The sequence below is a fragment of the Neopelma chrysocephalum genome, unplaced genomic scaffold, assembly GCF_003984885.1.
Source record: "Neopelma chrysocephalum unplaced genomic scaffold, ASM398488v2 Primary Assembly neopelma1_71, whole genome shotgun sequence".
NCBI lineage: Eukaryota > Metazoa > Chordata > Aves > Passeriformes > Pipridae > Neopelma > Neopelma chrysocephalum.
This window is the reverse complement of record NW_020897731.1, coordinates 6,172,809-6,183,896: the sequence shown is the minus strand read 5'-3', so window position 1 is coordinate 6,183,896 and position 11,088 is coordinate 6,172,809. Positions and strand designations below refer to the sequence as shown.

The 11,088-nt window shown below is 42.0% G+C and overlaps 1 long non-coding RNA gene across 1 annotated transcript; it reads left to right on the top strand.

The window, feature by feature from the left end:
- Positions 1–1,007: 1,007 nt before the first annotated feature.
- On the top strand, positions 1,008–2,035 carry LOC113969137. Its single transcript, XR_003534768.1, has 3 exons — positions 1,008–1,117; positions 1,210–1,298; positions 1,953–2,035. It is a non-coding gene; the product is annotated as an uncharacterized LOC113969137 (long non-coding RNA).
- The last annotated feature ends 9,053 nt before the right edge of the window (positions 2,036–11,088 follow it).

Below are 11,088 nucleotides of genomic sequence, written 5' to 3'. Positions count from 1 at the left end.
ACATAGCATATACACCTTGATAATGTCTGGTCAGTTATGATGGAGTAAAACTCCTCCCTTAGCTTCCCTATCTGTGAATAGGGTACTGGAACATGCAGATAATAGCTATGTAGAATTTTTCTCACTCACAAAGACAAAAACAAGAACTATCCAGTCTTACTATTACTATTTCAGCATCTTATATTCTCACATCAGCAGAAGCCTAAGAGTGTTAAAAATATGATAGTGCTTTTATTTCAGATGAGAGCTTTTTCTGATTAAAATTTTTATCAGGTGAATGGAAAATTAAATGTCTATGGGATAGGACATTACATAAGGTTTGTTCTTTTTTTTTCTGGCTAACTCTTAATAGAAGCTGTATTGAACTGCTTTTTCAAGATTTTTTGTTAGAAGCTGTGCTAGGAAGACACTTGCTCATACACTGAGTTGATACTTGATTTCACAAATGAGGTCAGTACCATCTTGATCAAACAGAGCCACTCCTCTGACAAGAAAAGCATCCTGTAGTGAATCAGGACATATGGAACAGACCCAATTCTATTGAAACTAAAATAAGCATGGAAAGGTCTCAAAAGAGATAATTTAAATGCCTCTCATGGCTCTCACCACATATCACATGCCTGGCCTATAAAAGGTTAGACTGGAAAAGTCTACTATTTTACCTACCTTGCAAAAAGAAAAAAAATCCAAAACCAAACGCCTCTGTAACATTCTTAATTAAAAGATAAGGAAATGTTCCTCCTAAATACTCACACCTTGCACTTATCTATGACATTTCTGCTAAGGAGCTGAAAAAAGCAGATGAGGACTGTTATCTACACTGGTTCAGCCTGTGCCAGATGAGGAACGTAACCCAGTTGTCCGCTGTAAAGCCTCTAACCACCCCGAGGCATCCAGCCTGGCGTGCCAGGACGGGCTGCTCAGGCACTCCCAGCTCCTGTGGCAGCATAGCCTCTGCCTGTGCGTGCTGTCTGCCCTCCTGGCTATTTTCATGATTGCAGGGAAATGCTAGATACAAAAAAATTCTTCCATCACCCTTTATTTTCCATCGCTCTTCCGTGTAAAGAATACAGCCATTGGAATCTGGATTTCATGGTCAGCTTAGAAAATATTGGCAGTATTTAAAGACTTGGACGTGTCTGTCCCTTCATGTTGATTCTGTGGCACTGCTTTGCAGCATGACTGATTAACCTTGTGATATAAATACAGGTTCTCACAGGCAAATACTTAGTGGAGTGCGAATGACAAAATCTCAAGTGCCAAATATAACCCGTGCATCACCACGGAGCTGGGAACAGGTAAGCAATTTTTCTGACAAACTGTCTAAGATCTGCACTTTCCCAGTCAGCCTTCCTTCTGTTTTCTACTTCAGCTTCAGCAGACTCATCTTCTAATTTTTCCCTGATGATGCCCTTCGCAGCACTTGTGCCTTCCCTGTGCTGGCAGCCATCCCTTTATAGAGCTCTCTGTGCTCATTCACAAAAGTCAACTAGGTAGAGAGGCCCCATTTCTTGTTTTAGGGTACATTCTTGTTCTAATGATTTTGGTGAGGCTCGTGCTTTCATCCAGAATGAGACACCCTTGCTTTATAGCTTTTTTTATTTTAGTTATCCTTCACTGTCCTATTGAAAGGGAAAAGCAGGCCCCAAGACGTTCTATTGGTCTTGATGATGTCTTTAATATGTGGTCATTTATTGTCTCCTTCCAGGTGATTCTCTCCTTTTATAGACAAGATATTTTGATATTTCATTCTGCTCAAGGGAAGAAGACTAAACAAATAATATTAGTGCATTTGGTCTACTTCTTTTTTCTTACAAGATTTTCTCCAAACTGAATTGAATCATTTTCAGTGCAGGTTGAAATTAATAGTGAATATTAGCTTCTTTTTTTGTATGACTCTGAGATTATTTTCTCCCATGACTTCTCACTTACTTACTTTTCTGCCTTTGAAGTGCTCCATACAGGAGAACCAAAACACAGTGCAGCACAAGAGTAAAAAACCAGCATCATGTTTTTTCCCAAGGATGTCAAGGCCGTGCCATAATAAAACAGGCTGCTGGGCTATGGGGCTGACCCCCTGTGCCGGTTGCACCATCAACAACTTGAAGATGTTTTCAGGCAAAAGGGATCTGCTTCCTGAAACATTAAGCCTGACCTGCACCTCAGCAGTTATAACTTTGGTGTCTGTGGCTGCAGTGGGAAGGACATAACAGAGGAACTGCAGCCAGAGGAAAGGCTGCGAGTGTCACACATTGTACCAGAGATCATGGCAAGTGATTAGCAACAGGCCCTGCAACAGCAGAGAAAAAACTTTTTAAAATATTGTATAAAGGTGTCTGTGTTATGTGGAAGAACAATAGAAATTTAGACAGGGGATCAAAATGTGTTTGATCATATGCAGAAAAATAAAAGTAACTTCGAAGAGGATTAGTGTTTCTATACAGTCATTGAAATCAATATCCTCAAAGCTCTTTGGCATCTCTGAAGTCCAAGTCTTCAAATTGGTTTGACACACTCTGTCAGAGAGCAAAAAACCCCAGCAAACCAAAGAAACCCCAAACCGCTGAGCCCACTATTCTGAGTAGTTTGTCAGCACTTCACAAAAGCACTGAAATGAGTAGTTTTCAGCTTTGCAGTCTTTTTAAAAAATATGTTTTTATTGCACTTGAAATAAAAAGGAGTTGGTATATGAAAATCAAAGTACTACACGCCTCAAAAGATAACAGAAGTTTATTACACTATAAAGGCTTTCAGCATATGTGAATGCTTATTTTATCTGAACACATTAGCATAGTTATTAGTCATTCTAAATGATTAAATTTCCCTCTCATCCACCTAATCTGCATTATAAATGAATATACTAAAGAGCAATGCACTTTGTTGATAAAGCACTGACTTGGCAGTCAGGAGACAGGGTTTGTTTCTGGGCCTGACCTACGACCCAAGTTGTCCCAGGCTGGTCACTTTGCCTTGAAATGCCTCAGCATCTCAAACTGAACAGTAGTATTGACCTATCTGAACAAACACACCAATATCCAATCAATATCAATATCAATATCCAATCAATATCCATATCAATATCCAATCAATATCCATCAATATCCAATCAATATTTTTAACTGTTTCACAGTATTTCAGTATTTATTGTTATAGGAAATCCTATTAATGATGTTTTACAAAAAAGGGGAAACTATCAGACTGTGGATATTGATGTGCTTTGGTATGCGTGGACTGACAGTAAATCATTGCATCTTAAAAACTGCTACTGTCAAACTTGTATTAACCTGCCTTTTTTTTTTTTCTTCTGGGTCAAAAAGGGCAGAGATCCCCTTTATAGTAGTGGTAGCTTCTGTGACTTAGGGCATGGTTGCCAACCATGGCTATCCACTTCTCTTCAGCAGCAACTGCTAGGAAGGAACTAACTCACCAGATAAAAATTAGTTTTGAACTGTTCAAAGTTTATTTGGTTATGCTCTTGAACAAACACCATGTTCTGCTCCTCAGTCCTCTCCTTCCTACCTTTTAAGCATTGTGGTCTGCTGCTTTGGCAATCTGTGGGGGCCTGGACGTGAGTGTGGCTGCACAAAGGTAATGCGATTGTCCTTTTCCCAGAAGTGATGGCGTGGTCTCTAGATCTGCCTGTACTCCTCAAGAAGTCCATAAGACTTGGTTGTGAACTACATGTGAAGGAAGAAGGAGTAGTCAAGTGCCCCTCGTCTCCTTGTGTGGAGGGGCTGGTGCTGGGAGCTCTGCATGCCCTTCCCAAGAGAGCAATAACTCTGCCTGCTCATCACATGTCCCCATTAGGGTAAGCCTTCACTTTTATTTTGGTTTTGTTGAGCCTCAGAAAGTTGATTCTTGGTCTCTTTTGCATGTTATTTACCAGTCAGGACCATGTGACTCATTTTTGTTACAGCCGAACCAAATCTGTGTTAGTACATTCAATAGCAAATGAAGTCCTTTCTGACCTTGATATGAAAAGCTGAAAAAGAACTGTGGTAGTTTGCTTAGTAGGGTGGGGCTGGTACCATTAAATAGTTGAATTCTCCTGCGGGTCAATAGCATAGAGAATGAAAAAAAATCTCACTGGATGATTGTGTAAGGATCACCTCTGATTTAGTCATATTTCCATGAAGCCTTGCTCCAGTGAAGTAATGCTCCAGGACTTCTTCAGGCATTGAACAGAGATTTGTGTTTTACTGAGATAAAGCAGGATGTCATCTGTGAAAAGAGCAATTTATGTCCTTTGTCATGAATTGTGATGCCTCAAATCTCTGGAGACTTTCTGATAGCTATTGCTAGCGGTTCAGTGGACAGAGCAATCAGAGGAGGTGACAAAGGACACACTTGCCTTCTGCCTCTCTAAGGAAAAAGTCATTCAAATAAAGGAGTCTCCGAGAGTCATTCAAACAAATGAATGCACACCCTCTGGCTTTCTGCGGGCTTAATGAACCCTATTCACCAGAAGCACAGCCTTGTTGTCAAGCCATTGACTTCCAAGGCAGAAGGAGAATGCCAAAGGAAAGTCCGTCAGATTTGTTTTTTCTGAAGGAGAGACAATTTTCTGCCCTTGCCTGGGACTGCACAGTTCTGGGTGTGCAGCGACCTACTTGCTCTGCTGTCTCAGGATTTGCTTTTCTTCCTGGGATTCTGCTCTGATTTCAAACAAACATTTGCTTCTCTGCTGAAAAATGGGTTTCACATTGTCCTGAGGCAATCAAGAAGAGCCTGTTTGCTTCTTCCTGTGCCTTGTATATGAGGGCAGCAATTTTGTGCATGAAATTATTTCAAGAGCTGGCAAGTTCCAGAAGTGTCTCAATTGTTATGTGCATATAAAGCCATATCACACAACTGTGTTTAGTTTTTCTTGGTTGGTTGGTTGGGTTTTTTCAAGTTTACATTGCCCTCCCTAGGATAAAAGACAGGGAAGCAAAGCAGTTACTCAGCTTCAGGCACTAAGTTGCCTGCAGTGCCCTTGATATACAGCCCCCTTGCCCGTATGTGCAGTCATGTGCTCGTATAACTCTCCCTAACTGTGGGAAATAAAAAGGAAAATGTTAAATTTTGTAATATTTATCACAATCGTTTTTCAAGAGCAAGAGAGAAACTACCGGTCTATTGATAAATGTGGCCTTTTAAAAGTCAACTAGGATTATCCATTTATGTGAATAATAAAAATCTCTTAGGCAGATAGAAAAAGTAGGATAAAACTTTATAATGGGGTATATATTCACTAGCACAGATGATGACTGAAGGTCTTGGAGTTTGAAGAAATGACAATTCATCAATTTATTTTTTTTTTTTTAAGCTCTCCATTTTGGGAATTTCATGGAAATAATTGAGTTTTCTACTGTTGAACCAAGACTCTGATATATGCATGACTTAAAAGAAAGAGATTATTAAATATCTCACCATTTAATATCTAGATAATTTTGTCCTATAAAATCCTGTGCAGCGAGTAATTTAAATTGGTACCCTATTTATGGCAGACAAAACTGCTCACAACCATCTGCTTCGTGGTTTTAATAGATGAAGTGTTAACTGCATGTTGCATAAAATTCATTGCGACTAGGTTAATTAAATGGCTGTGCTTCACTTCCTGCACTCTGGTAATAAGATGACAACCTCATCTGCATTTATTAACCCTTGCCACTTTCAGTACTGTTATCACCCATTCAATCACCTTTGGTCAACAATAACGAAATAAATCACAATAACAGGAGACATAACCATATTGGCTAACAAAATAGATATTGATTAGCATCTTCTAACCCAAGTATGTCAATCTAGTCTGATGTTATTTTTGCAAAGGTCATCAAGATCTGCTGGACTATTAGTAATGTGAGTAAATGATGATGCAGTAGGTTATTGGAAAAACACCCAAATCTAATCTTTGGTGCTAAACAGCCTAAATGATGGCTTCACCATGGCAAGCTAGAGAGGCCTTTGAAGTCTTCAGCTTTCTCTTCTAGTAAGCAGACCTTAGATACCCTTCTGTAGCAAAGGCCCTTACAGAGGGCTGAAAGCCAAACCTCTGAGTGCCTCTCCAGTCAGAGGCATTTCTGTTCTTTCCAAAGAGGGAGCACGGGGTAAAATTGCTGCATCCATGCCCGGCCAACTCGGCATTGGGTCAAGACTTAGTGATAGCAGATACAAAGACACTTCTTAGCTATGGCCATGGCAATACAAACTAATTGCAGGTGGGACTGGGCTGGCTCATGATGAGGAAGGACCTGACAGAAGCATCTCCACATGCCAGTTCCTGGATGCAGTCTCTTCTCCACCACTTACACTCTTCAGATTTTAGAAAAGTTGATTTTAGGCAAGTACACACAAAGCACTCTTGTTGGCTCTACTGAGATTTGCCAGGAGGGATCAATGCTGTGCATCAAAGCCATAGTTATTCATCCCCCTCTTGCCCTTCAGATATAGTCATTGAAGACTTTTTGAATTACTTCCAGTAGTTCTCACTGATCCCACAGTTGTACATGGCTGTAGGTTTTCCTCTCTGGCTTGTCACCTGGCTACTGCTTCTGGAAACAACTCCTCTGTCATGCTCAGCCCCCGGGGTCTAAGCAGGCTCCAGACACTGTCTTTGGGGGTGTTTTTATGTGGTCTAGTGAGGGAAGTCATGTGGCTACCTCCGTCTATGCATCAAAGTGTGGGATGTGATCCAGCTCTGGTTCAGAAGTTCAGCTGTGCTGAACTGGTTCAACCTGCCTTACGTGTTATTGTGCCAGGATTGGGCTTTGCCTTCCAGCAGTGTAGATATGATTTATTTTATAAACACAACAGGGAAGTTTTCATTTATACTGAGGGTTGTAGTTAGAAATATGTTCATAGAATAAATCTGAATTTTTAACTGTATACAGAAGAAAAAATATCTTTCTCACCTTACTCCAGTAGTAAAGAGGCTGCCAAATTTCTCCCCTTCTGCCCCGACACCCAGCTCACAAACTTTGTCCCTGCCCCAGCCATGAAGCAAAACAGCAGAATCAAAACAACTTGCTCCGTATGGTCACCTGTGCTGGGGACCAGAAGACCAGCAGGTAACCGATTCTTTTCCCAGATGCTGTACATCTGAGCCTGATGTCAGCAGGCAGTGCAACTGGATTTACCAAAAAGCCCCTACCCAGACTGGGGTGCATTCAGTTCCCAGAGCAGACTGGAAGAGGAGCTATGGCAAAGCACCAGCAAGCGGAGGGCAGGATGGATGGCATACCTGGAATTTAATGAAACTGTTACTGCAGCCACGAGCTACCTGTGACTAGGAAAGGAGACAACATTAATCACTGGATACTATCTCTGAATTTTCAGACTTCCAAACATTTTTTTGCCTGATTATTCTTATCATTGAATAAGTTACTCAAAAATAGTGAATAAAAGCCTATTTATCAGTCTTTTCCTTTCAGTATTCATTTAAAATCCAATTTTTACCAAATTATCTTATAAACCTGAAGTTCCCTGAAAGTATTTATTGAAATAAATGTTGTTTGAATTCTGCTTAAAGAAACTTTTATCTTGTACAAGGAAGTAACATTTCCGGCAAGTATTATTCATGTGCTTTAAAGAACTCAGTATAAAACTCCTGTAGTTCCCAGAAGCACTTTTTTCTCATGGTCTCCCTATCCAGTCACTCTACAGAGCACTCAAAATGTTGGGCAAGTGCATCATGTTCTCATGCAAAATGGGTAAGTTAGGCAGATGGTGTCATGCTAACCCAGATTTCACCTTCAAGGTGGAAATTCAGTTCTTGGTGGAAGGCCCACACATGAGCTGAAGCTTCTGTAAGCCCTATTCCAAGAGCATATGTAAGAAACAGCCTCTGTGGGGTTTGTGTGATTCTTCTGCATGAGGTGGACTGTGTTCATTGTGATTGTTTCCTCACACAGCTGTGAAGCACAGACAGAATGTCCCGTTTGACTCCTCTGTGGGTGCACTTTGTTGATTACGGCAGATAATGCAACCCTTCCCAGTTAAACATTAACATCTCTGCACATTTTCAAAACAAAGTATTGAAATATTTTCCATCCCAGAGGCAACCAGTTGGTTCACTGGGCACAGCCTCACATCTTCACCAGGGTGTGAACAAGGGGCTTCTTTTGACAGTTTCACACACCACAACAGTCAAATTATAATACCTCATTATTATTTTCTTTTTCTTCTCAGACAAGACACAATATTCTAGATGATCTGTGTTTTGCATCTCCCAACACTGCTGGCCAGTTCAGTACAGCAGGATGAAAATTTTTCATGGAATGAAGGCAGGAAATGAGATGCTTGATCTGAAACCAGTACCTGGACCTTGAATGTTCCTGCTCTATAAACTACAGACATGGGGTGTGAACTGATCCAGGACCACATGGAAGCTGTGTGTACCCTAGTAATGTCTTGTTCCTATAATTTCATGTCCTGGAGACAACGGGACATTTACCAAACTCTCCCCTTTGTGGCTTCATGTCCATAGGAGGGTACCCAGGGCAGGGAGATCAGATCACAGCCAGGCCCTCTGGTTGGGTGAGTAGAAGGCAGCTTCCCCCTTTGCTATGCTGCACATTTGCCACAGAGACAACAAACTGAGTGAACCAACCAGTCTTAATTCAGATAGAATGGAGTAACTAAGGATTTTTTATCTCTGGAGCACAAACAGTAGGTGATCAGCGCATTCATCAAAACCTCAGCAGACTGGTTGAAGTCCCTGGTCTGCACCAGGCTAGCAGAAAATATACTTAGACAAAATTCCCCTTAAGTCTTCATCTGTCCATTATCTCTGGGTAAATTACAACACCAGGGTGTCATGAACCTGAAGGTAAAGCAGATGGAAATAAAATGAAAATGAGAGATATGTGAACCTGTTAAAATGTGAGATGTGGAGAGACCACCCAGCCAGCCCCCTCTTCCCTGCATTACCCAGCCAGCCCCAGTGCCTGCCTTCTGCAGCAATAGAGCAGCACTCAGCTGTATGAAGCCCTTTAGGTATGGAGGGTAGAATCTCAGGCAATGAAAACACAGAGCTTCTGGTGAAAGATCAGTGTGAGTACCGTGAGAGATCATTGTGCCATGGCAGAAGGAAGTTGTGGCCAGAACATTGACCTAGACCTCATCTCTATGACATTTTCTATTTAAAGAAAACAGAGCAGCTTTATGCACCATGCTCCCCCCCCTTGCCCACTGTGCTTGTAGGTGGATTGTTCCTGCTTGCTTTTTAGGTCAGCTGGTCGCTCTTGAAGCTACAACTAACTCTGCCCAGCTTTCCTGTGACATCTCAGAATCTTGGCAGTGCTGGGGCGGCAGCTCCCTGCTGTCAGCAGCCTCCTCTCCCACCAGCCTGCTCAGTTGTTTGAAAGACAACCTGATCTTCTATTTATACTTAACACAAGGAAAAGTGTTTAGTACCTGTGTGAAGCAAAAAATAACACAGCCTTAACTCTGGAATGGCCAGACTTCTTCAGAAGGCAAATGACGTAAGAGCCCTTCACGTAGCAGGAGACAGGTAATTTGGCAGCTGAGGCTCTGTGACAACAATTAAGTGCTGGAAAGTGATGGTATATAAAAACCTCACCACTGACAACTAAAATAAAATAAGCCAGAGCAATTACTGTCACTGCTGTTTGGTTTTGTCTGTTCTTCCTGTGGAAAACAAATCTTTAACTCTTCCATCACCACCAAAAATAGAAACCTAGGGAAGTGTCATTCACACATGTGGTGCTGCTTTCCCTGTCCTCTTACAGCTGAGACGCTGTGATGGGTTTAGAGCTCCCTCAGGATAATTTCAGAACTGCATATGGGCATGGTTAATATGATGCTTAATGTATCAATATACTGGATTTAATAGAAAATTTTCTGGATTAAAAAGCAACAAACAAAAGGTATTAAGTGGTATTTTGGAAGACAGTGATGTAGTGATAGGACATAGGAATGATGGCTTTTAACTGAAAGCAGACAAGCAGACAGGTTTAGATTAAATATTACAATTAAATTCTTTACTGTGAGGGTGGTCAGACACTGGAACAGGTTGCCCACAGAAGTTGTGGATGTCCCATCCCTGAAAGTGTTCAAGGCCAGGCTGCATGGGGCTTTGAGCAACCTGGTCTAGTGAAACCCCCATGGCAGGGGGGTTGTAACTAGATGATAATTAACCTTGAAACCCAAACCGTTCTATGATGATTCTGTGATTCTAAGACAATCAGGCTGCCACAGCCCCTCTTCCCTGTACAGGTAGCCTACAGTCCTACCCAGGGGGTGGGATACCCACAGGTGGGAGCAGTGTGTGCTGTGTCATGCTCAAGTTTCCTTTTGCTGTACCTCACAGGACAGCCTCTGAGTGCAGACCAGTGTTCAGCAACATCTGGGTACCAGAGGAGTTTTGTCACCAGCCTGAAACACAGCACAAGGCCAGCCTGTGCCTGCCAAGTACTTCCAGGCAGAGACACAACCAAGGGTTCAGAGAACCTGCTTCTGCAGAGACCTGTCAAGTCGAGCAAGGCACCTGCTGCTGTAGAAGCCATTTATCTGCGAACGCCTCGTGGCCAGAGCTGACCCAGTGCTGCCTTTTTGCAGAAGGTGGTTGCTCTGCCATGAGGCACTAAAGCTGCATTGACCCGTACGGGTGTTACAGATTTCCAGTCAAGGGCCAGCATCAGATCTGAGCCCTCATTCTGAAGTGGCTCTCACAACGAGAAAGATGTATGGGCAGCCCTGGAAGGGAGAAAGATGCTTCCAAGGAAATTCCCTAAAAATCTATCAGAGCAAAGAAATAAAGCCACAGCAGGGGAAGCAAAAGTAAAAGAGAAATTCGAGTCATAGCAGCTATTTCCATGGCACAGTCAAGAAACAACCTATAGTGAAAACAATGAAGCTTTGACTGTTGAATCAAAGCAACAGAGAAAAATGTCTGCATTTCCCATAATGAGTGCATGAACCTGGACAAGTGTATTTTCAGTTAAAAATACCAGTGGTGGAGGATTACATAAGATTTCAGTTCACCTGCACTGATCATGACCTAGCTACGCTCGCTGTTGATCCAGATCTTGGCCTGGTTTCCTCAGCTGACTGGAGCCTCTTTGCACTTGGAAGGACGGCAAAAAG